Below are 24,003 nucleotides of genomic sequence, written 5' to 3' on the forward strand. Positions count from 1 at the left end.
GATACAAAGACACTTAGTGGGTACAAATCCTTTGAATCTCTGGGGAAAAAAAATTAAAGCTCATTTTCCTTCTTATAAATGTAAATGAGCAGAAAAAGGAAAATGCAGAAACATGAGCTAGAAACATAACCATGGTGCTTTAGGTCTCATATCTGGAGTCTGGCTGAAAAATAGCACATTTCTTTTTTATTTTAAAAAAAGATAACATTTCATGTTCTAACTTTAAAAAGCAATGTTTTATACTTTTCATTGGTTAAAAATATGATACAAATATTTAGTGATGAAAAATATGATATGTATGAAAAATATTTATGATATATTAATTCAGCTGACACTAGTCCTAGTACGACATTAGAGCAAACATGCAGTATCAGCCTGGATGTCCTTGGTCAGGTAGGATTTAGGGGTTCGAGTCATGTGCAATGCATCCTGTTCCTCACATTTAATTATTCACTAGGTTCTGTCAGAGACTCTTGTTTGTCCTCTCCTTTACCTCTGCCAGGACCAGAGATCAGACCCTCATCATCCCTCATCCAGTGTATTAGCCTCCTGACAGATCTTTGACTCCTGATTTTCGCCTTTCTGATCTGTTCTTTACATGGTGTCAGAGCTTTATACTTTAAAAGAAAAAAGAGAAAAGAAAGAAAGAAAGAAAAACTTGTATTCCCATCTTCCCCTCCCCTGCCATATTACTTATAAAAATAATTATAAATTATGTCAGTCCTTAAAATGTATGTTTTGTTGTTAAGCGTGAATCCTCATATCACTCATGCTTAAAGAAGATATTAAGCTGACCCAAATACTAATGATATACATTTATAAGGAAATTTATTTGTACTAAATTAGATACTCTGGGCTGGTGTTAATTAGATGCTTCTGACTAGTGATTTGATGTAAATTCACAACAGTTAGAATTAAGGTAACATTAATTTTACTTGGTTTTAGCCCCTTACCTCATGTCTTTATGTCCAGCATGTCCTCATCTCACAGCTGCTATAGCCAGAACTTTTTAAGTACCCATCCCTTGCAGAAACTTATTCCTCTTACATATTTTTGAAAGTACCGTTTATTAGGGATGCATCACATGATTTTCTGGACTTTTTTTCATTATCTGAAATATTTGATCATAAAACCAAAAGGAACAAAAAAGTTCTACTTGTTGGCTCCATTCTGAATGCTATTTTCCTTTGAATAAAAGAAGTCAAAGTAGTGTCTAAATCACAGACCAGTTTTCACTATTCTTAAATGTGATTACTTACTTTTGCATTGGTTTCAGGCTCATTTTTGCTGATTATGGGAACCAGACTCCCATCGACCCTCCCTGGTAACCAGGGCCAGTGTTCAGAGCCAGGGGCTGGGAACTCCAATTCCCTTTGTGGCTTTTTGACAATTACCTAACTTTCCTGTATTTCCTCATTGACACCGTTGGGATAATTGCTTTTCATACCTCATAGTAGTATTGTGAGATTAATTAATGTTTGTAAAGTGTTTTCAGGATCAAGATGAAAGGTATTAATTTGTAAGCATGTGGTATTATTATAATTATTAGTAGTAATAGGGATGGCTGTTTAATGCAAATTTTCATCTAAGTGTAGTGTCATATTTTCAAAGGACAGTCTCTTCCTTTGTGGCCAGATGTGGATACAATTAACCCTTCACCCTTTATTTTGAAGATACAATTAGCCAATTGTGTGTGCAATTAGACGTGTATGCAGTTTTTGCCAGAAGAACTAATTACAGCCTTGGTAAAAGTCCTTTTGGAAACGCTGGCCCTTTGAATCTTGACTGTCCCTATCTGTGTAATAAGCAATTTGTGCTAAGCATATTTTGGGGCTATGAAGGCTCCTGAATATTGAAGAATTGTTTTTGCCGTTACTGGAGAAAGATTTTACTTTCTTGAAGCCATAGCTTTGTCTTTTGCCATCAAGCCTAAAAAGCCTTTCACATAGTTCGGGTTTCAAAGGTTTTATTGATTTTTCTTAGTCTTGACATTCAGCTGAAAGATTTTCCAGAGACTGCATTTTGTGAAACAGGTTTTTCTTTGGTAACTTTTTTTTCCCTTGAAAACTCTATTTCCTTTCTGTCTTTAATCCAAACAGATCATCTCATATTCCCCTTACTCACCGAAGAGCGAGTCAGGAACAGATTAGCACTGATCCTCTCTTCCCAGATATGGCCTCGTCACATCATTTTTCAGGGGACTTTTAATCAGTATAATGTAAATTCTATTTATAAGGGAGAGTAGAAAGACTACTGAAGAGACCAGGAAGATACTGTTTTATCTGTTTGTCTCCACTGATATCCTGTAATTAAGTGAGAGGGGAATGTTCATGGCTTTTAATGATATATTTAAAAACAGCCTCTTTTGAAATGTCGACTCTTTAACACTTCTTGTCACTGATAATCCTTGAACCTGACTTTGTGTAAGGCAGGATCCTACCACCATGGGAGATTCAGAGATGAGCAAAGCACACTTGCCACCTTCTAGGAGCTTAGAATAAAGTATTGAAGATAAGAAAGGTGCTCAGGTCTGCAGACTGCCATCAGCACTGTACAAACAAAGTTCTGGGGGCGGGGAGCAGGGCTCCGGGGAGGTAGTGATCACACTGATCAGGCCAGGGGCGTCCACAGAAGCTTCTTAGGAGCTGCATTTGGACTAGGGCCTGAAGGATAGGTCAACTTTTGATAGACTAGAGGAAACGTTTTTGTGTAAGCAGAAGTACCAAGCTGCTAAAAAGGAGGCAGGTTCAGGGAGCAGTGATTGGTTCTGCTAGAGCTGTAGTGACCTTGTAAAGGAAATGGCAGGAGATAAGACTGGAGAGACAGCCTGGGGTCACATTGTGGAGGGCCCTGAAAGGTAGGTAGAAAAATGTATACTTAATTCAGCTGTCAACATGAAGCCACTATATGGTTTTGATAGAGTGAAATAACCAGAGCCATACTTTAAAATGAAGCTGGCCCGGGGCTTCCCTGGTGGCGCAGTGGTTGAGAGTCCGCCTGCCGATGCAGGGGACACGGGTTCATGCCCCGGCCCGGGAGGATCCCACATGCCGCGGAGCGGCTGGGCCCGTGAGCCATGGCCGCTGAGCCTGCGCGTCCAGAGCCTGTGCTCCGCAACAGGAGAGGCCACAACAGTGAGAGGCCCGCGTACCGCAAAAAAAAAAAAAAAAAAAAATGAAGCTGGCCCCAGCATGCCAGGTGAAGTGCAGCCAGGACAGACTAGAGAAGAGGAGATGCATTCAGAGAGGTCGCCAAAATTAAGACCAGAGCCATCTCTGGAGGGTTGGCACTGGGAGTAAAAAAGAGAGTTATTATCTCCAGGAGGTATGAGTTAGTATTTCTTGATCTTGGCAACTGTCCTGACATAGAGTCAAAGCACAGGAAGGAGCTGGGTCAAGATGACTGGGAAGAAAGAGGGAAGTAGCTTTCATTGAAATAGTGATGTCAGGAGCGGGGGCAGATTTAAGAGAACTCACTCTTGGGAATTACCACATGATGGCATGTTTATACAAATAGACAAAGATAGCAGGACAGAAGAAGATTAATTCTAGATAGCCAGTGTAATGTTTCCAGTAAGCCTAGTGGAAAAGAATTATATTTTATCTCAACAACAACAAAATCAACTTGTATTGCTGAGGCATCCTATTAACATGGCAAATGAGAGAATATAAACAGAAAGCTTGAAGACATTAAACAAGTACATTTCTTGGAGCCTATTAACCTTTATCCTATGAAAAACTAATTGGCAAGCTATACATATATGATAAATGTCCAAAATATAGCTCTGTGTGTATGCCTAAAGAATATATTTAGTCACTGAAAAGCAGCTAGAACATTGGTTTTTCAAGTTTCTATTTGAAACACTTGGAATGAAGAAGCCAGAGCAAAATAGTATTCTCATATCTAATCTTAGGAGAGTCTGTTCTCTATCTCATTCTGTCCAGCACTGGTTTCCAAGGAGGTTCTGTGGATAATATATCATGCTATCAGGTTCAAGAATGTGGAGATCTACCCGAGTATCCCTAACATCCCTAGATAACCTGATACAATTCTGTCATCCATAAATTTCCTATCCTTTTTCCAGCCTTTTAACATTTTCAGGTTTCACCATGTCATTGAAAAATAAATCTCATAATTCAGGAAACTATTACCAACTATCTTTTAAAAAGTCTTCTCAACCTTCATTTGTAAAATGAAAAGTCTGTAATGCATATGGTAGATGCTCTATTTATTTTTGGCCACGTTGGGTGTTTGTTGCTGCGCCCAGGCTTTCTCTAGTTGCGGTGAGCAGGGGCTACTCTTCGTTGCGGTGTGCGGGCTTCTCATTGCAGTAGCTTCTCTTGTTGCGGAGCACGGGCTCTAGGCGCACGGGCTTCAGTAGTTGTGGTGCATGGGCTCAGCAGTTGTGGCTCGCAGGCTCTAGAGTACAGGCTCAGTAGTTGTGGCGCACAGGCTTACTTGCTCCGCGGCATGTGGGATCTTCCCGGGCCAGGGATCGAACCCGTGTCCCCTGCATTGGGCGGATTCTTAACCACTGCGCCACCAGGGAAATCCCTATGCACATAATTTTGGTTGCCTTTTTCCTCTAGTAATGAGGCATTGTGGAAAGACTGTGAGCTTTGGGATAATATCTAGTTACTTGTTCTGTAAAATGAAAATAATGAAACTTCATCCTTCCAGTTGTTTAGGCTGACTTTGGAGTTATGCTGACTCCTTTTATTTCTCATACCTACATCCAATCCACTAGCAAATTCTGTTGAGTCTACCTTCAGTTACATCCAGAATCCATCACTTCTTGCCCCCTTCAGTCCCACCTCTGTCCAAGCAACCATTATCTCCTACCTGGATTACTAGAGTAGCTTCTTTTTATGTTTGTTTTTTGTTTTTATGTAATAATACTGGTAATTTTATTAATATAATCATTTCCATCAACATGCTAGCAGTGCATATGACAGAGCTGGACTTCTAGCGCAGAGTGTGAGTTCAGGCTGTGCTATGATTTCATATCCTGTGGTTTTGGCGTATAGTAGCTTCTTAATTCTCTCTTCCATCCTTGGTGCTCTATTCTCAACTATGCAAAGGACATAGTGATTCTTTTCAAACATAAGGCAGATCACTTTCAATTACAAGCCAGAGTCTTCGGCCATAACCTCAAGGCCCCACACCATCTGGTCTCCCAGTAGCCCCTCTCGCATTACCAATTTCCTTGTTCATGCTGCTCCAGCCTCACTGCCTCCCAGCTGTTCTGCCCCTGTCTCAGTGCCTTTGCATTGGCTGTCCTGGCCTGGAACACACTTCCCTCATCTCCTATCAATCAGTGTTTGTTCCATTATCATCTTCTCAGGAAAGCCTTTTCTGACTTACTTTATTTAAAATATAATTCCCCAATTCTCTCCATCCCTCCTTTCTGCTTTATTTTTCTTCATATTACCTATCACCATCTATTACTAGACAATACATTTCACATGATTTTATTATATGTCCCTCCCAGTGCATATATCAATGCCTGGCATAGTGGAGGTGCTCAGGAAATATTTCCTAAATGAATGAAAACAGCCATACTTTTATGCACTGATTATTATATGCAGTTATACATCAGAACAACACATATTTGCTCAATAAATGTTACCTTCATTCTTTCCCTTTCATTTTTCAAGGCATAGCATATGGAGTTGCACACAGCATTCTGAAATCAAGTTTAACATAGTTTTTATGCAGAAAAGTCATCATTACTTAACATGTGACTATAGAACTGTACTGCACTAGTGTTTTCAGAAAGCATTCTTCCATTTTTCTGTCCACTCATTTAGGCTTATGAGATCTTCCTGCAATGTATTTATCTGTTTGAGATTGTATTACTTAGAAGGTATTAGTTAATACATTTACAAAAATGTTAGACCAGTTGTAGTAACAGTTTGCAGACACTTAGACTTAAATTTTTTTTCCATCTAGAAAATGTCTATTCCAAATTTTTATTTCAATTCCATGAATTATTTTTCTAACACCTTTTGGGGGAGAAAAGCTTGTCAAAAACTTTTTTTCTGATGGAATCCAAGTACTTTAGTAATGATTATTTTCTGATTTAAACAATATATGTATACTTAGAAAATACTGTTTTGGGTACAAAGTTATTTCTATGCATATAAAAGACACACATATACATTCAAGGGGGTAAATTATTCAGATATGCTACATTCTTATTTATGTTTTATCTACCTAATCTATCAAAGACTATTAGAAGTATATTAGTGACTACTAGTCACTCATCATCATTGTAATTCTATCATTTTCTGTCTGTATCTCTATGTTTTTGTTTTGTTTTGTCTATGTTAATCCTCTAATTTGATGTAACAAGATTTGGGACCTTTAAAGTTTATTATGGATTTTGTCTTTCATCAACAACAAAAATATATTTTATATATATATATATATATATATATATATATAATTGAATGAAAGATTCTTTAAATTCTATAGTGCTTTACAATTTTTAAAAGTTTCACACACATGATATCATATGATCCCATAATAACCCCTTTCCCCCTACCCTATATTTCTTCTACATATTTTAAAATTGTTTTGCTCTCACTTTTTACATGAAATTTTAATTGTAACCTCTATTTTCTTTTTGTTTGCCATTTAATTTTTAATCTTTCTTGTGATTTCTAGTCATTTACTCATTCACTGATTGATACAACACATATTTATTGAGCTCCCTGACAATACAGGCATGAGCACGACAGCCATGGTCCTTTCTTATGTAGCTTATATTCTAGTGCAGAGAATTGGGCAATAAACAAAATAATTCTAATAGTATTGTAAGTGCTATGAAGAAAATAAAATAGAATTATGTGCTAGCATGACAGGCAGCATGATAAGGTAAAAGTCTTATCTTTTATCCTTTTACTCCTTCTTATCTTTTAGTTAACGGAGGGGAATATTTTTGTCCTTCAATAAAGGGATTTAAAACACATTTATCAAAATAGCTGATATGTGTGATCTTACATCAGTTTTCTTATTTTAGGTTTTCTGGAGTCTCTTGCTTCCTTTTAGTTTTTGTTCTCTTCATTCCTATGGATAATATCTTTTTGGTTTTTTCTCCAATGATATGGAAGATGTTATTGTTCTGTTTTATGTAAGTGGTTATTTTATAGTCGCTAAAAACATTCTATAGTCTAAATTTTGCCTGTCAAATCCAAGAATTGTATCCTTTCCCCCTTTGTAACATGTAAAATGTAATCTTCCACACTCCTTCTTACTTATAGTCTTTGTCAATATAATCTTAAAAGTTAGATTTTATTGGGCTTCCCTGGTGGCGCAGTGGTTGAGAGTCTGCCTGCCGATGCAGGGGACACAGGTTCGTGCACCGGTCCGGGAAGGTCCCACATGCCGCGGAGCGGCTGGGCCCGTGAGCCATGGCCGCTGAGCCTGCGCGTCTGGAGCCTGTGCTCCGCAACGGGAGAGGCCACAACAGTGAGAGGCCCGTGTACCGCAAAAAAAAAAAAAAAAAGTTAGGTTTTATTAATTATATTAAATAACTGTTCTTAATCTGGTTTTATGTCTATAGCAATTACAGTGATTTATCTCCATATTTAACTGCTTTTCATGCTTACTATCAGTCTTTATACAATGATTTTATCTTCCTGAATTTCTTAATTATGATGTTAAACATCTCTAGATTACTTTAAGAATGGCTTGAATATAGGTTTAAGCTCTTGCATATTTAACACTGGTTTTCTGTTGTTTTTACATATGAACAGTAATTTTACTGGCTATAAAATTCTTATGTCACAATTTTTGTTTTGCTCAAAACTACATATCACTCCACTGTCTTCTGAGTAGGTAACTTGTTTTTTCTGTTTCATTCTTTAGTTTACTTTCCTTTGAAATTTAAAAATTTATCATATATAGCATAGTATGTGGGTCTCAAGACTCATTCTTTTTCAAAGTTAGTAGTAGTTTAGATCTCAGTTCTCTTCCCTCTGTACTCTATTTGTCATTTGTTCTCTTTTAAAATTTTGCCATTACATTTTTCAGTTACTTGATAATACCTTTTAAAGGGTCAAAGAAACCTGAAGTCAAGAACTTACCTTAAATTTTCCTGGGTTGGTAGTGTCCTCAGGCTCAGGCAGAAGCAAACATAAATCCTTTCTAGGGAATCCCTTTTCGTCAAGCCTAAAAGATTCTTATAGATACAATTCCAAGGAATATTAGTTCTTCAGTCAGAAATCATAAAATACAGAAGGAAACAAGGCTGGATGAGTGAGAGTTAACAAAAAATAGAAGAATCAGATCTACAGAGGTCTCAGATATCGGTATATCTCATACAATACAAAATAATTATGTTTACTGTATTTAAAAAATAAGCAGGCTTGAAAATATAAGAATCAAGAGACTTTTTAAAAAGATCTAGCATATTTGGAAAAGAACACAATGAGACATTAGGAATTAAAAATAGTCATTCAATGCACAGGTTGACATTTAGCATATTAGACACAAATGAAGAGATTTTTATGGGTTAAAAGATCTAAAGGAGTTACTCAAAATGTAACACAGAGATACAGAAATGCAAATTGTAGCATGGAGGATGCTAATATTATATATATTATAATAAAATAATAGCTATTAGTATAATAACTAATATTATAATATAATGAAATGTGGAGGTCTAACATGCATCTTAACTGGAATTCCAGAAGCAGAGGGGTCAAAATCAGAGAATGGGGCAAAGACAGTATTTGAAAAGATAGGAGCTAATAACTCTCCAAAACTGGTGAAAGACATCAATCTTCAGATTTAGGAAGCCCCCCAAAATTCCAAAAAGAATGAATAGAAATCCACATTAGACATATCATAGCGAATGTACACAACACCAAAGACAGCTAAGATATCTTGAAAGATTGCCTCAAAGGAAAGTAGACTTAAAGCTGACTTGTCAATAACAACAGTGGAGCCAGAAGGCAGTGAAATAATATCTTCAAAGTGGTGAGAAAATATAATCGTCAATCTAGAGTTCCATATTCAGCAAAATTTTAAGAATAAGGGTAAATAAAGTTATTTTCAGATATATAGAACCTGGAAGAATATACACCAAGAGACCCTCTCTAAAAGAAATTCTAAATGATATACTCAGGCAAAAAGAAAATGATCCCAGATGGAAGACCTGAGCTTCAAAACGATTGATGAACTAAGAAAGTGGTTCATATGAGAATAAATCTAAGCTAAAGTTGATTTATAAAACAAAAATAGTAATGGCTTATAGCAAATAACTTAGGAAGGAAGTAGCTGAAATTAAAGCATTCTAAGGTCCTTGTTTTATGTAGGAAGATGGTAAAATCACTGGCATTTATTCTCTATTAAGTGCATGTTAACATTTCTAGGGTAATCACTAAAAAGAAATAGCATAATTTCTAAATATAGTGGAGATTTTAAAAGGAATAAAGACATTCAGTCAACCCAAAAGAAAGGAAAAGAATAGAAAAAGAAAGAGAAGCACACATAAGATGGCAGAATAATTGCAGATATATCAGTCACTATAATATGTGTAAACTAACAGAATCCTCCTGTTAAAAAGTTTATTAGATTGATTGGAAAGATAAACTAGCTTAAAAGAACTCTAAAAACAGTATTGTGATTTATATGAAACCCGTGTAGATTCTAAGGGTAGAGAAAGGTTTCAAGAAAAAAGATGACACAACTACAAATATAGTCAGAATAAACATTAAGGCAAAAGGTATTACCAAAGATAGAGGTCACTAGGTCATGGTAAAAGGTTCATTTCACAAGGAAAATATGACCGTTGTAAAGTTGCATGCCCTTAACAACATAGATTAAAATTATGTAAAGTAAAAATGGGAAAGGAACACAAGCACAAGAATAAAAAGAAAAATCTGTCACTGGAGTTGAAGATTGCAATATACTTCTCTTAGTAATTGTTTTATCAAATAGCCCAGGGATCAGCAAACTTCTTCTTAAAAAGTACCATATAGTAAATATTTTAAGGTTTGCAGGGCACATATTTTCTCTGTCATATATTTCTCTTTGCATTATTCTTAGTTCACTGGGCTGTACAACAATAGGCTGTGGGTCAGATTTGGCTGATGGGCTACAGTGTGCTGACCTTGAAATAGACAGTAACAGTCAAGAAGAGGGTAAATGATTTGAGCAACAGAATTAACAAGGTTGATATTGACCACAAAGATGTATATAATAAACATTCTTCTCAAGGATGCATGGAACATTCATGAATATACTTTTAGAAATAATTTGGCCTTTCTTCATAAATTGAGCATGTGATTCCTTCATGACCTAGCAATTCCACTCCTAGGCATATATCCTAATGCACTAGTGGACATGTAGAAGAATGATCACAGTAGCACTATTCATGATAGTAGGAACAGGAAACAATACAAATATCCATCATCCACAGAGTGAATAAATAAATAGTGCCTATTCATAAATGGAATACTGAAAGGAAGGGAAAATGGATTTAAAAGTTCTTCACGTGGCAATATGGATGAATCTTAACATGGTATTAAGGGTATAAAGCAAGCCACAGAAGAATAAATACAACTATACGAAATTCGAAACATGCCAAGCTATACAGTATATTGCTTAGAGCTATAAATATTTGTGATACAACTATACAGAAAAGCAAATCAAGGCTATACACAAATTCAGACTATCGTTATATAGAAAACCCTAAAGATGCTACCAAAAACTGTTAGAAATAATAAATGAATTCAGTAGAATTGCTGGATACAAAATCAACCAGACAATGGAATATTACTCAGCCATAAAAAGCAATGAAACAATGCCATTTGCAGCAACATGGATGGACCTAGAGATTATCATACTAAGTGAAGGAAGACAAAGAAAGACAAATATATTACATTGCTTATATGTGGAATCTAAAAATTGATACAGATGAACTTATTTAGGGGCTTCCCTGGTGGTCCAGTGGTGAAGAATCTGCCTTACAATGCAGGGGACGTGGGTTAGATCCCTGGTCAGGGAACTAAGATCCCACATGCCACGGGGCAACTAAGCCCGTGCACCACAACTACTGATCTCGCGCGCCTCAACTAGAGAGCCTGCGTGCCACAAACTACAGAGCCCACACACTCTGGAACCTGCACGCCACAACTACAGAGGCCACACGCTCTGGAACCCACGTGCCACAACTACAGAGTCCATGTGCTCTGGAACCTGTGCACCACAACTAGAGAAGAGAAAACCCACATGCCACAACTAGAGAGAACCCCGCGCACCACAACCAAGAGCCTACGTGCCGCAACGAAAGATCTGGCATGCCTCAATGAAGATCCTGTGTGCCGCAACTAAGACCCGACGCAGCCAAAAATAAATTAAATAAATAAATAAATAATCTTTAAAAAGAATGAACTTATTTATAAAACAGAAATAGACTCACAGACATAGAAAACAAACTTATGGTTACCAAAGGGAAAAGGAGGGGAGGGATACATTAGGAGTTTGGGATTAAAATAGTGTGTACACTATTATATATAAAATAGATAACCAAGAAGGACCTGTATAGCACATGGAACTATACTCAATGTGTATAATAACCTATAATAGAAAAGAATCTGAAAAAGGATAGATACATATGTATAACTGAATCACTTTGCTGTACACCTGAAACTAACACAACATTGTAAATCAACTATATTTCAATAAAATTAAAACAAAAAATCAGTTGCACTTCTATACACAACAATAAACTATCTGAAAAAAGAAAATTTAAAAATCCCATTTACAGTAGCATCAAACAATAACATACTTAGGAGTAAATTTAACCAAGGAGGTAGAGGATCTGTACACTGAAAACTATAGGACATTGATGAAAGAAAGAAGACACAAATTAATGGAAAGATATCCCCTGTTCATGATTAGAAGACTTAACATTGTTAAGATGTCCATACTACCCAAAGCTATCTATAGGTTCAGTACAATCCCTATCAAAATTCCAATGGAATTTTTCACAGAAATGGAAAAAACAATCTTAAAATTCATTTGGAACCACAAAAGACCTCATATAGCCAAAGCAATCTTGAGAAAGAAGAATAAAGCTGGAAGTACCAAACTTCCTGATTTCAAACTATGTTATGAAGCTATGGTAGTCAAAGTGTGGTACTGGCATTAAAAACTGACACATAGTCCAATGGAACAGAATCAAGAACTCAGAAATAAACCCAGGCTCACATGGTCAACTAGTATTTGACAGGGAAGCCAAGAAAATGCGATAGGGAAAAGATAGTCTCTTCAATAAATGGTTCTGGGAAAACTGGATATTCACATGCAGAGAATGAAATTGGACCCTTATCTTACACTGCTTACAAAAATTAAGTAAAAATAGATTAAAGACTTAAATGTAAAACCTGAAACCATAGAACTCCTAAAGGAAAACATAAGCAGTAAGCTCCTTGACATTGGTCTTGGCGATGTTTTGAATATGATGCCAAAAGCAAAAATAAACAAGTGGGACTACACCAGACTAAAAAGCTTTTGCACAGCAAAGGAAGCCATCAACAAAATGAGAAGGTAACCTACAGAGTGGGAGAAAGTATTTGCAAACCATATATCTGATAAGTGGTTAACATCCAAAATATATAAAGAACTCATACAACTCAATAGCACAAAATCAAACAATAGATTAAAAAATGGGCAGAGGACCTGAATAGACATTTTGTCAAAGAAGGCATACAAGTAGCCAACAGGCACGTGGAAGGGTGATCACTAATCATCAGGGAAATGCAGATCAAAACCACAATGAGATATCACCTCATACCTTTATAATAGCTGTCATCAGAAAGACAAGATATAACAAGTGTTGGTGAGGATGTGGAAAGAAGGGAACCCACTGTTGGTAGGAATGTAAATTGGTGCAGCTGTTATGGAAAACAATATGGAGGTTTCTTTAAAAATTAGAACTAGGGCTTCCTTGGTGGCACAGTAGTTAAGAATATGCCTGCCAATGCAGGGGACATGGGTTCGATCCCTGGTCCAGGAAGATCCCACATGCCACGGAGCAACGAAGCCCGTGTGCCACAACTACTAAACCTGCACTCTAGAGCCTGCGAGCCACAACTACTGAGCCTGCGTGCCACAACTACTGAAGCCCATGCGCCTAGAGCCCGTGCTCTGCAACAAGAGGAGCCACAACAATGAGAAGCCCGCGCACCGCAACGAAGAGTAGCCCTGACTCGCCGCAACTAAAAAGAAAACCCGCTCTCAGCAATGAAGACCCAATGCAGCCATAAATAAATAAATAAACATATACATATATATATAGAACTACCACGTGATCCAGCAATCCCACTTCCGGGTATATACCTGAAGGAAGTGAGATCACTATTGAAGACATATTTGCACCCCTATGTTCACTGTAGCATTGTTTACAATAGCCAAGATATGGAAACAACCCAAGTGTCTATTGACGGAGGAATAAAGAAAATATGATTTTTATAAATATAAATACACACACACAGTTGATTCTTGAACAGCATGGGGTTTAGGGAAGCTGACCCACTGCACAGTCAAAAATCTGCCTGTAACCTGTAGCTGGCCTTCAGTGTATGTGGGTCCTCAGTATTCATGATTCAACCAACCTTGGATCTTGTAGTACTGCAGTATTTACTATTGAAAAAAATCTGTGTATTAATGGACGCATGCAGTTCAAACCCATGTTGCTCAAGCGTCAACTGTGTGTATGATGGAATATTAGTCATAAAAAAGAAGGCAATCCTGCCATTTGCAACAACATGGCTGAAACTTGAGGACATTATAGTAAGTGAAATAAGTCAGAAACATACTGTATGATCTCTCATATATGTGGAGTCTAAAAAAACTGAACTGAAACAGAGTAGATTGGTGGTTGCCAGGGGGTGGCAGAAGTAGGGAGATGTTGGCCAGAGGTACAGACTTCCAGTTAGAAGATGAATAAGTTTTGGAGCTCTAACCTGTAGTATGGTGACTAAAGTTAATACAATGCAATATTGTATTACAATATTGTATTGTATATACAATATTGTATTGTATACTTGAACGTTACTAAGAGAGTAGATCTTAAATGTTGTCAACACATACACACAGAAACACAGTAACAATGTGAGGTGATTAAGGTGTAAGTGACCTTTTTCTAGTAATCATTTCACAATATATATTTATACCAAATCATCACATTGTATACCTTAAACTTATATAATGTTTTATGTCAATTATATTTCAATATAGCTGGAAAAATAGGAACAGCATTTACTTCCTAGTGAGGGAAGGAAGGGAATTGTGGGGGGCGGGCGGGCAAGAGGGATGCAGAGTAAACTTCAGAGTTCCTAGTAATGTTCTGTTCCTTAAACTGAGGGGTAAAATAGAGGTGTTTGTTGTATTTTATCCTTTGTGCTTTACACATATTTTTAATATATTATCTCCTCATTGTTTGAGAAATGAAATAAAATACACAGTAGGGATGGAGTAAGGAAGTGTGGAAACAACAAGGATGGAGACTTTTTCCAGGCATTTTACCACACAGAAGAACAGAGCAATAGAACAGTAGGAGGAGAGAGATACGAATAAAAACTTTCTTTAAAAAAAGTAGATGTTATACCATATTGGATACTAATAGGAGTGGTAAAGAGGTAAAAGTCATAATGAGGACAAAGAAGGGGTAATTTCAAGAACAAAGTTCTTAAGAAGTGAGTGATGCAGTGTACAAATGAATGGTTTGGTGTTAGGGACAGTTCATCCCATTTAATGCGGGGTGGGGGAAATTATATGGTGCAGTTGCAAGTAGGTTGGTAGATTTATTGGTGGGAAGGGAGGATGATCTCTAGAGATTTTTGGCCATAAATTTAAAATGAAACTAGTCAGCATGATCCTGTGCTTTCCTCCAACCCACATCCAGCTACTCAAGTGCATGCAGGTTTGCAGTTGGCATAAAATTGGGTTTAACTGGGCTTGAGGTTTTTCTAGATAAAAACTAGGTAGGAACAAACAAGGCAATGGAAGGTGTGTACAATGAAATAATTACAGTGATGAAACAGAATCCATGCTGGATAAAGAAGCAAAAGATACAATGATATCATGGACAATGAAAAAGTGGCTTGGCTATCTTTGTGGGTCACTGAATTGCCAGGTTACAGCTTCTAGAGTGTGTGAAGTAGATTGTTAGGAGGTGGTAGTGAACGTGTGCGATGCATGAAATAGAGTTCTGGAATTAGAATTTTTATTATTAATCTCAAGGTCTAAGATGACCATGGAAGTACACGGCTGCTGTGGTTGAACAAAAAGGATTTTAGAGGTCATGGAACTGAAAGGATGGAGTATTGAATGGGTTGTGTATTCATGGTTTTCAATCCTGGCTGCACGTAATCGGAGGAGCTTTCAAAGACTATCGATCAATGCCCAGGCCCTTCCCCAGAACAGTTAAATCAGGATCTCTATGTGTAGTTTCCAGGGAGCTGCTATTTCTTAAGAACTCCCCATGTGATTACAATGTGCATTCAGGGTTGAGAACCACGAGTCTACATAAATGTTGGCATCGCCAAGAAAGATCATAAGAGAAATGGTAGAGAAAAGTATGGTTAGCTGGGGGAGTACAGGAGGAAGGAGGGATGATTCAGAGGATCACAGTCTCCTTGAAAGGCACTTAGCTCAAGTCATTTCTTATAGTGTGTGCACTCAATAAACGGTTTCTACTATTATTTTTGTTGTTATTATTATTATCATTATTATTGACAGTAGCAACAGCAGTAGTATTATCCAGGGAGAAGAGTCCAGATCTTTTATTAAATTCTCAAAGGGTCTTTACAAAAGGTTAAAAATCACTAGTTTTAGATGATCATCAAGAAGGGTTCCTAATAGAGTTTGGGGAAAAAAACCCCTAGGAGCTGGCAGTATTCTTAATTGACCTTCCAGAGTAATACTAAAGCAAGAAGGAGCTCCATCCCACCATTGCCTGACTTGGCAGTCCGCAGGCATCAGAAGCCAGCTGGTCGGGAGTTGGATGCAACTCCCTGCCCTGGGAGCCAAATAATTGCCTAATAGACCTTATTTTCTCTCGTTAAACCTAAAGGCTAAGACAAGCTGATGAGTGTTGCCCCACTAATAGGAACCTAAAAGCCTTAGTTGTGTTTCAGCGTTCCTGTCGCAGAGTTGGGAGTGAGGAGAGGAGACAGACATTAAACATACAACACTAGTATTTTATGTTTTCAAATTGCTTTACGTGCATCTTTTACAGTCTTGCCCCTTCCTCCACAAAGGGAGAGTGTTATCAGTCAGGGTGAGCAGTACTATTTAAAGCTAATGTAGGGACTTCCCTGGCGGTCCAGTGGTTAGGACTTCACCTTCCAGTGCAGGGGGTGAGGGTTCAGTCCCTGGTCAGGGAGCTAAGATCCCACATGCCTCACAGCCAAAAAACTAAAACATAACACAGAAGCAGTATTGTAACAAATTCAAGAAAGACTTTAAAAAAAATGGTCCACATCAAAAAAATCTTTAAAAATAAATAAATAAAGCTAATGTGTACTTGTAAGTACTTAGTGACTCATCAAGATGTAGTCTCACTAAAGAATGCAAAGAATACTAGGTACAAACTAACAGTGTAACGTAAATAATCTTATTTTTGTGTTATTGCACACAAAAGCATGTTTTCATGTAGATTCACTGGCTCACCAGGAAAGCTGGCAGGCAAGCACCTTACAAAAGATAATGTCAAAGAAAGAATTGGGAAACATTCCCAACTGGAACATTCCAGGTTAGTTCTATTCTAGTTTGAAGAAGAATGAGATACATCTGTCCCTCTATATCCAACCAGATTTTAGCTTGCTATAAAGAGACATAACCTCCTATGTTTTATTCCCAATCCTCTCTGTCCTCCATGATAGTTCTTATCAGCTTGTGTTACAAGTAAATAAAAGAGCTAATCTAAAAACCTATCACCTGATAGAGGAAGACATACAGTTTTCTCCATGGCCGTCTATAAAGCAAAAGTAGTGATGACAAGGCTGGATAATGATCCTTTCCAGTAAAGAATGTCATTCCTGTACAGCGTCTCTGTTGGGTATGTTAGGTAAGCAAAGACAGTAGAATAACCAAAGTTTGTTTTATAAATCAGTCATCTTTTAAGTACTTCAGCTGTGTTTCTGTCCTTATTTCACACCTGAAATTGCCAACTTTTCATTGACTAATTGTGTGACACTGACCTAGCTCTGTGAGCTCCAGTTCTCACTCTGTAAAATGAGGGTAACTCTCTCTCTCTCTGGCTTCTTCACAGGGTTGCTATTAAAAGCAAATGAGGTTATGGATGTGGAATACTTTATAAATTAGAAATTGCTACATGTAATGGTTTTTGTCTTCATTATCATTCAGGTTCTGTACTTCTAGTCTAAAAGATGGACCTTAATTTATTTTGATAAGCATGACCAAGACCTAGACAGGTTTAAAACATGATATGGCATTACCAATATGGGCATAAGAATAGGACGTTTAAAAGTTTTTATTGTGAGCCATCAAAAATTTAGAAGGCTTTATTAAGGTCTAAAAGAAAAATAGTATTGCTTTCTGATAACCTGTGGGCATTTTTCTGATGGTGCTCAGTAAAATATAGTAAAGCAAATCAAGTTGCCTTTTGACTTTTTGGACTGCTATTATGTGAATATTTTATTGAGAAGAAAGTTCACTATCTGAAGAAAGCTATTATTACCCTAGGGAAAAAAAATATAAAGAGTACATCTCTCATTCAATACATATTCTTCAGAAATCTTGGTCACTGGAAGTCCATTGTTGTGTCTTTTAGCCTCCTTGAGAAATTCTTTTTTTCCCCCATTCAACAAATATTTCCTAAGCACCTGTTCTTTGCCAGGCATGGTTCTCAGGGTTGGAGATAGAATACAATTATGAACAAGATAGACACGGTCCATTTCCTCCCAGAGCTCTCAGTCTCTGAGGTATAAAGGCAGTTCCAAAACCCTATTGCAGTCTGTTCTGTGACAGTGAAAGGTGGGGACACCCACATCTGTGCCAAGTGGAGAATCTCACCATTTCTCACATATGACTATGTTTAAGATGGCCCATCCCATACTGCCAGCCCTTCAAACAGCAGTCTGGATGCACACATTTCAAAACCTATTTAGTGAACCTACTTTGCAGCAACTAAATAAAGTCTCCTTGCCACTTTAAGAAAAACACAAGATGCCATATTAAGGCCCCTGCTTTTAAGGTTGAGCACTTGACTGCAAAATTTGTAAAAGGTCAGTTGCTTCAGCATGTAGGTATCCCTGTCAGGGCCCACACTTGTCTATTCTTGGCCCGATCAATTGCTTAGTGGGTGCTTCTAGAACTAAAATGATTGCTTATAATCTGGCAGATTCTTCTGTGAGGAATGGTAAACCTTATTTTAAAATGAAAGATTCTCAGAACTTAGAGTACTTTTCTACTGATTCCTTCTAGAGCTTTATGTACATCTGTACACCCCTGTTTCATTCAACCAGTCTCTGCATGGATTGGCAATTAAGAGTCCTATTCTTGTTCTTACACTTAGAGAATAAATGAAAGGAGAGCAAGTAAACTGCCTATAGTTGTGATATTTAATATAACCTAACGTTTTATTGTGCCATATATTTCAGTTGAGTTTAAACCTGTTCACGAACATGGGACTAGTAGGCTGGAGATAACCTTAAGAGCGTATAGAAAGGAAGGAAGATTTATTACAACTTGGTTGCTGTATTTTCTGCAGTAAGGATTTCTTACCACCTCGGGATTCTCAGATAAAATCTTTTCCATCTAGGAAAAAAAGTTCCAGCTTTGGGGCCAGACTGACCTAGGTTACAATCCCACTTCCACAATTTACTGAATTGACATTACTTGAACAGCTAACATGCTCCAGGCTCAGTAATGTAAATTCTGTAATCCCCCCAAACCATTCCTACCTCCAATCTCAAAAATTAGCAGGGCGTCTCTCCCTCCCTCACACATAATATTTTATAAGTTTAACATAGAGCTTTGCTAACAAGAATAAACTGAGATACTAATTCTTGGTTTATGACAAAAGCATCCTTTCCTGCTTGCCCGTGGGAGGGAGTAAATGCTTTCATGTAATGACATGAATCCTTATCCTAAATTCATAGCCTCCATCCACTTGACTGAATAAAAATGTGTGGCTGGGGACTTCCCTGTTGGCACACTGGGTAAGAATCAGCCTGCCGGTGCAGGGGACATGGGTTCAAGCCCTGGTGCGGGAAGATCCCACATGCCATGGAGCAACTAAGCCTGTGTGCCACAACTACTGAGCTTGCGCTCTAGAGCCCGTGCGCCACAACTACTGAAGCCCGCGTGCCTAGAGCCCATGCTCTGCAACAAGAGAAGACACTGCAATGAGAAGCCTGTGCACCGCAACAAAGAGTAGCCCCTGCTCGCCACAACTAGAGAAAAGCCCTCACACAGCAATGAAGACCCAACGCAGCCAAAAATTTTAAAAAAAAATAAATCTTTAAAAATAACCCATGTGGCTGAAGTTGCTTTGGTGACCACTCTGGTTCCTTGTCCTCCTTCCTCTTAACAAGAGGCTGGCATAACCTCCCCACACATTCATTATGTGGTCACCTGCAGATACGATTCCTGCAGAATCTTCATGTGAATCTCAAGGTGTGGGAACCGGTTGATGAGAGGGCACAAATTATGCGCCGTGCAGATTTTTGCCTTCAGTAAGCTCCATGCCACAGTCCTACCATTTCTCCTGTCAAGGTGCAGCTCAAGGTTTAAATTTCACTCGTCATTTAGGACCTGATTCTTTTAAAGTGGTTTGCCTAACTATGCTTCTATCAATAACTTTTAATGTGTCTTGTTAATACCTCTTCTTAGAGGAGCCTAGGGGCATTTTACAATACTGACTTCTGGTGGTAATTCCTTCCCCGATTTCACTCTGCCACAGCTATCATTAATTGATGCTCAGGTCAGAATGACAGCTTTTCTTTTGGTGTGACTCCACCTAGCAAGTGACTGTCTGAATTTTTTTTTCTTTTTATATTTTTCCTATTTTAGTTCAGGCTGTAAGTTCCCAGTAAAGTTAGAGTATACGAATGCAAGGCTAAATCATAAGTAGGTAAAATTTTTCTCAGGCATCTACCCTCCACAGATTTCTGATCCCTACTCCCCCAAAGTCATGTAAGATGCTAGTGATCCAACTAATATGAAAAACTCAAAACTCACATCCACACCAAGTATTAAGGACCCTTTAATTTGCTACTTACAGCCCATATGCTTCTAAAAAGATTTTCAATTTGCACTACATAATGCTTAATTTGTCAATTTGTTATCTTTCTACGATTTATATTGTAAAACATTGAGAAGCACAGATGATTTCTGTGTACTACAAAGGAATGCCCATCATAGGTAGATTTTCAGGCTTCTGCAGTTGAGGACCTTTACAGTGCTGCTGTTAAACCACACTGTGTGGATAGCTAATTTCATTAAGCCTGATTTCTGCTGGTGTGCCTTACTTTTAATAGTGAAATACTCCTGAAACATTTTACGTAAATTATTGGAGAATGGACTTCTACAACTGCCTCTACACACGTGGCTGTTGGGCACATGAAATATGGATTGTGTTGAATCTGAATTGTATGCTGTTAAGTGTAACATACATACTGGATTTCACAGACATAGTCTGGAAAAAGGAATCGAAATTTTCTCATTAATTTTTTTATATTGTTTTTCGAACTGACATTTTAGATATATTGGGTTAAGTAAAATATATTGTTAAAAATTAATTGTACCTGTTTCCTTTTCCTTTTTTACCGGGGCAAGCGGAAATTTTTAAATTACATGTAATGGCTCTCATTAATTTCTGTTTAACAGGACTGATCTAAAAAGATCCTCTAATCCAACCCCTTCATTTTAGAGATAAGAAAATCAAATAGAATTCATAGAAATTAAGTGACTTGCTTTTTTTAAGTCACAAAGCATCTTATTATAGTAGTAAGTAGTAAAGCGACCAGTGCCCTTCTCAGTGAGACCAGCTCTTTGTGACTCTTATACTCTTTTATAGGAGGAAGTGTCTATCCTTAGAAGTCTTCACTGAACCCTTTAGTTAGAGCAAAGAAACTGAAAACAGTATGGCGGTTCTTTAAAAATAGAACTACCCTATTATCCAGCAATCCCACTTCTGGGTATTTATCTAAAGGGAATGAAAGCACTAGCTCAAAAAGTTATATGTACCCCCATGTTTATTGTGGGATTACTTATAGTCGCCAAGAAAGGGAAGCAACAACCTAAGTGTCCATCAATGGATGAATGGATAAAAAAAAGTGAGACATACATATGTATTTTATATATATGTGTGTATTTATATATATATAAAATATTATATATAATGTTATATATATGAATATTTCAGTCATAAAAGAGGAGGAAATTTTGCCATTTGTGACAGCATGGATGGACCTTGAGGGTGTTATGCTAAGGGAAATAAGTCAGGCAGAGAAAGACAAATACCATATGATTTCACTTATATGTGGAATCTAAAAAAACAAACAGACAAACAAAAAAAACATATTGGTGGTTGCCAGAGGTGGAGGTTGCTGGGAGTATGGTCAAAAGATGCAAACTTCATGTTATAAAATAAATAAGTCCTGGGGATGTAACGTACAGCATGGTGACTATAGTTAACAATACTCTATTGTATATTTGAAACTTGCCAAGAGAGTAGATCTTATCCCAAGAAAAAAATTATTTTTGCAACTGTGTGATAATGGTAATGGACTTATTGCGGTGATCTTTTTGCAATATATACAAATAATTCTTTTGTTGTATACCTGAAACTAATATAATATTATAGGTTCATTATATCTCAACTTTTTAAAACGGCACTAGACATGCCAATATCCTTCTTATCTTACTGGTCACTACTTATTTGTCTACTGGCCTATTCTCAAAAGAAAAAACAAAACAAAACAAAAAAACAAGCTCACTCAAATAGGAGGGTTCTTTTAAATTAGCCTTTCAAAATCATGGTAAAATTTTGATAATCTTTGGTTATGCTTTGGTAACTATACCAGATACCATCATAACACTGAATTAGATTTTAAAATTTGATATGTATTGAGAGTTAGAATATTGCAACAAATAATTTTCAATAATAATTGTTCCCAAATTTCAAATATTTTAACATTTAAGAATAGCAATTGAGTCACGTAAGTTTAAACGTTTTTCACTTTAAAATACTTCATCATAGGTGTAGTCAGCATTCATTATCTTACTCCTCTTTGTGCCCATTACCCATCCCATTTCTTTTCATTGCCTGCTGTTCCATTCTTGCAACCAACACTTCCCATAGTTGGTTTTCTTGTGTTTTGCCCAATTTCCCCTCTGTACTATTGCGTTGGCCAAAAAGTTGTTTGGGTTTTTCCATAAGATGTTACGGAAAACCTCAAACGAACTTTTTGGCCAACCCAATATCCTCACCAGAGCAGCACCATGGCTGTTTATTCTCCACTCTGTCTGTTGCCCAGCATTGTGCCAGACACACTATAGGGACCCAAATATTTTTTAAATAGATGAATGCAGTTGATCTTCTGATTCCTAAATCATTTCTTTTCCTCTGTATTATACTGCCTTTGTCATTTTTATAATTAGAATGCACATTTTTTAACTCCAGAAATGAAGGTCCTTATTTATACCCATGTGGCCAAATTTCTTAAAGCCATTTGGTTTCTACATTAGATGTCTTAAGCTGAGTGCAGTTTAGGGAATCCTTTCTAATTACAGGAAGGTACTTCTTTCCTTCAATGCTGTGATCTGACCTGTGACAAATCTGTACTATACACTATGTAACTGGCTAACAAGTCAATTGCAAACCAACTGAATGTACAAATCTTAGTGCTGTTGCTGAAATCTCTTCTCAGTAGTCACCATGATCTCCAAGTTTGTTTCAAACTTTGCAAGCATCAAGTGTCAATCAAATCTGAAGATGAAACACTAATGAATGTTGAATTCTCATGCTTTAGGTGTACTTCCTTTTTAGATTTTTTTGTTCTCTGCTATTTTTACAGTACTGTTTCATTTAAATTTCCTACATGCTAACTTCGTTTGTGCGATTGTAATAAAATTGCAGTATATACATGTTTAAATAAATAAATAATAATTTTTTAAAAAAGCCATTTGGTTTTCTTACATGTAGTTTCAGAATTCTTAAAGTGTTTTTAGTTGGTAATCATCTTTTGATGTATTTGAGCCAATATGAATTAAGCCAATGAGGAATTTTTTAACTTATTACTAAATGAGGAAGAGAATTCTGGAAAGTTTCAGGCACCACTGGAAGCTCTTTAGATCCAATAATATATTATCTGATATATAACTTTTAATGATTATTTTTAACATTTGTTAATATTATTATTAATTGACACCTCTTTCAGGTTGACAAGTCTCTGTGTTATTTATGGAGTTATATATGGAGTCACTATTCCTACCTTATGGTCAGTCTGTTTTTCAGTTTGCCATCTCAAGATAAAGTGACATATTACTTTTCCAAAAAGAGAATATATTTTGGCAATTGTTAATTCATTCCCGTGAATTTGGTCTTTGGGTTCAATGTGTGGTTTCACTCCAGGAAGTCTCTAGTTCCTACATCAGCAGTTGGTCTAGTATCTAAAATGTTCGCAGGTTAGTTAAAATTATACTCAGTACCAAATATAGTACTTCCATCAAGGAAGGCAAAGTCAAGTGACATTTCTGATGGTCTCAAAAATGACCATAGAGGATATGCTGTATAAAGGTTACTATTACTGAAATGCTTGCTAGAAGTTATTTCTCTGAGCATTGTTACAGGAAGGGAAAGGGAGAAATTGGTGAAATCTTGACTGGAATGCTGCCTTGTTTCTACCACTTGGGTTTGGCAGCCAGGAAATCATTATAAAAATTGTTATTGGCCTTAAAAGACTAAAAATAGAACTACCATATGACCCAGCAATCCCGCTACTGGGCATATACCCT

The 24,003-nt window shown here is 37.0% G+C and overlaps 1 protein-coding gene across 5 annotated transcripts in view; it reads left to right on the plus strand.

Moving 5' to 3' along the window:
* The window catches only part of UMAD1 (UBAP1-MVB12-associated (UMA) domain containing 1), a 271,116-nt gene that overhangs the window by 223,803 nt on the left and 23,310 nt on the right, over positions 1-24,003 (plus strand). The gene's annotated exons all lie outside the window — the stretch shown is intronic.

The sequence above is a fragment of the Aethalodelphis obliquidens genome, unplaced genomic scaffold (genome assembly GCF_003676395.1).
Source record: "Aethalodelphis obliquidens isolate GAN/ISIS:26980383/991018 unplaced genomic scaffold, ASM367639v1 scaffold5, whole genome shotgun sequence".
NCBI lineage: Eukaryota > Metazoa > Chordata > Mammalia > Artiodactyla > Delphinidae > Aethalodelphis > Aethalodelphis obliquidens.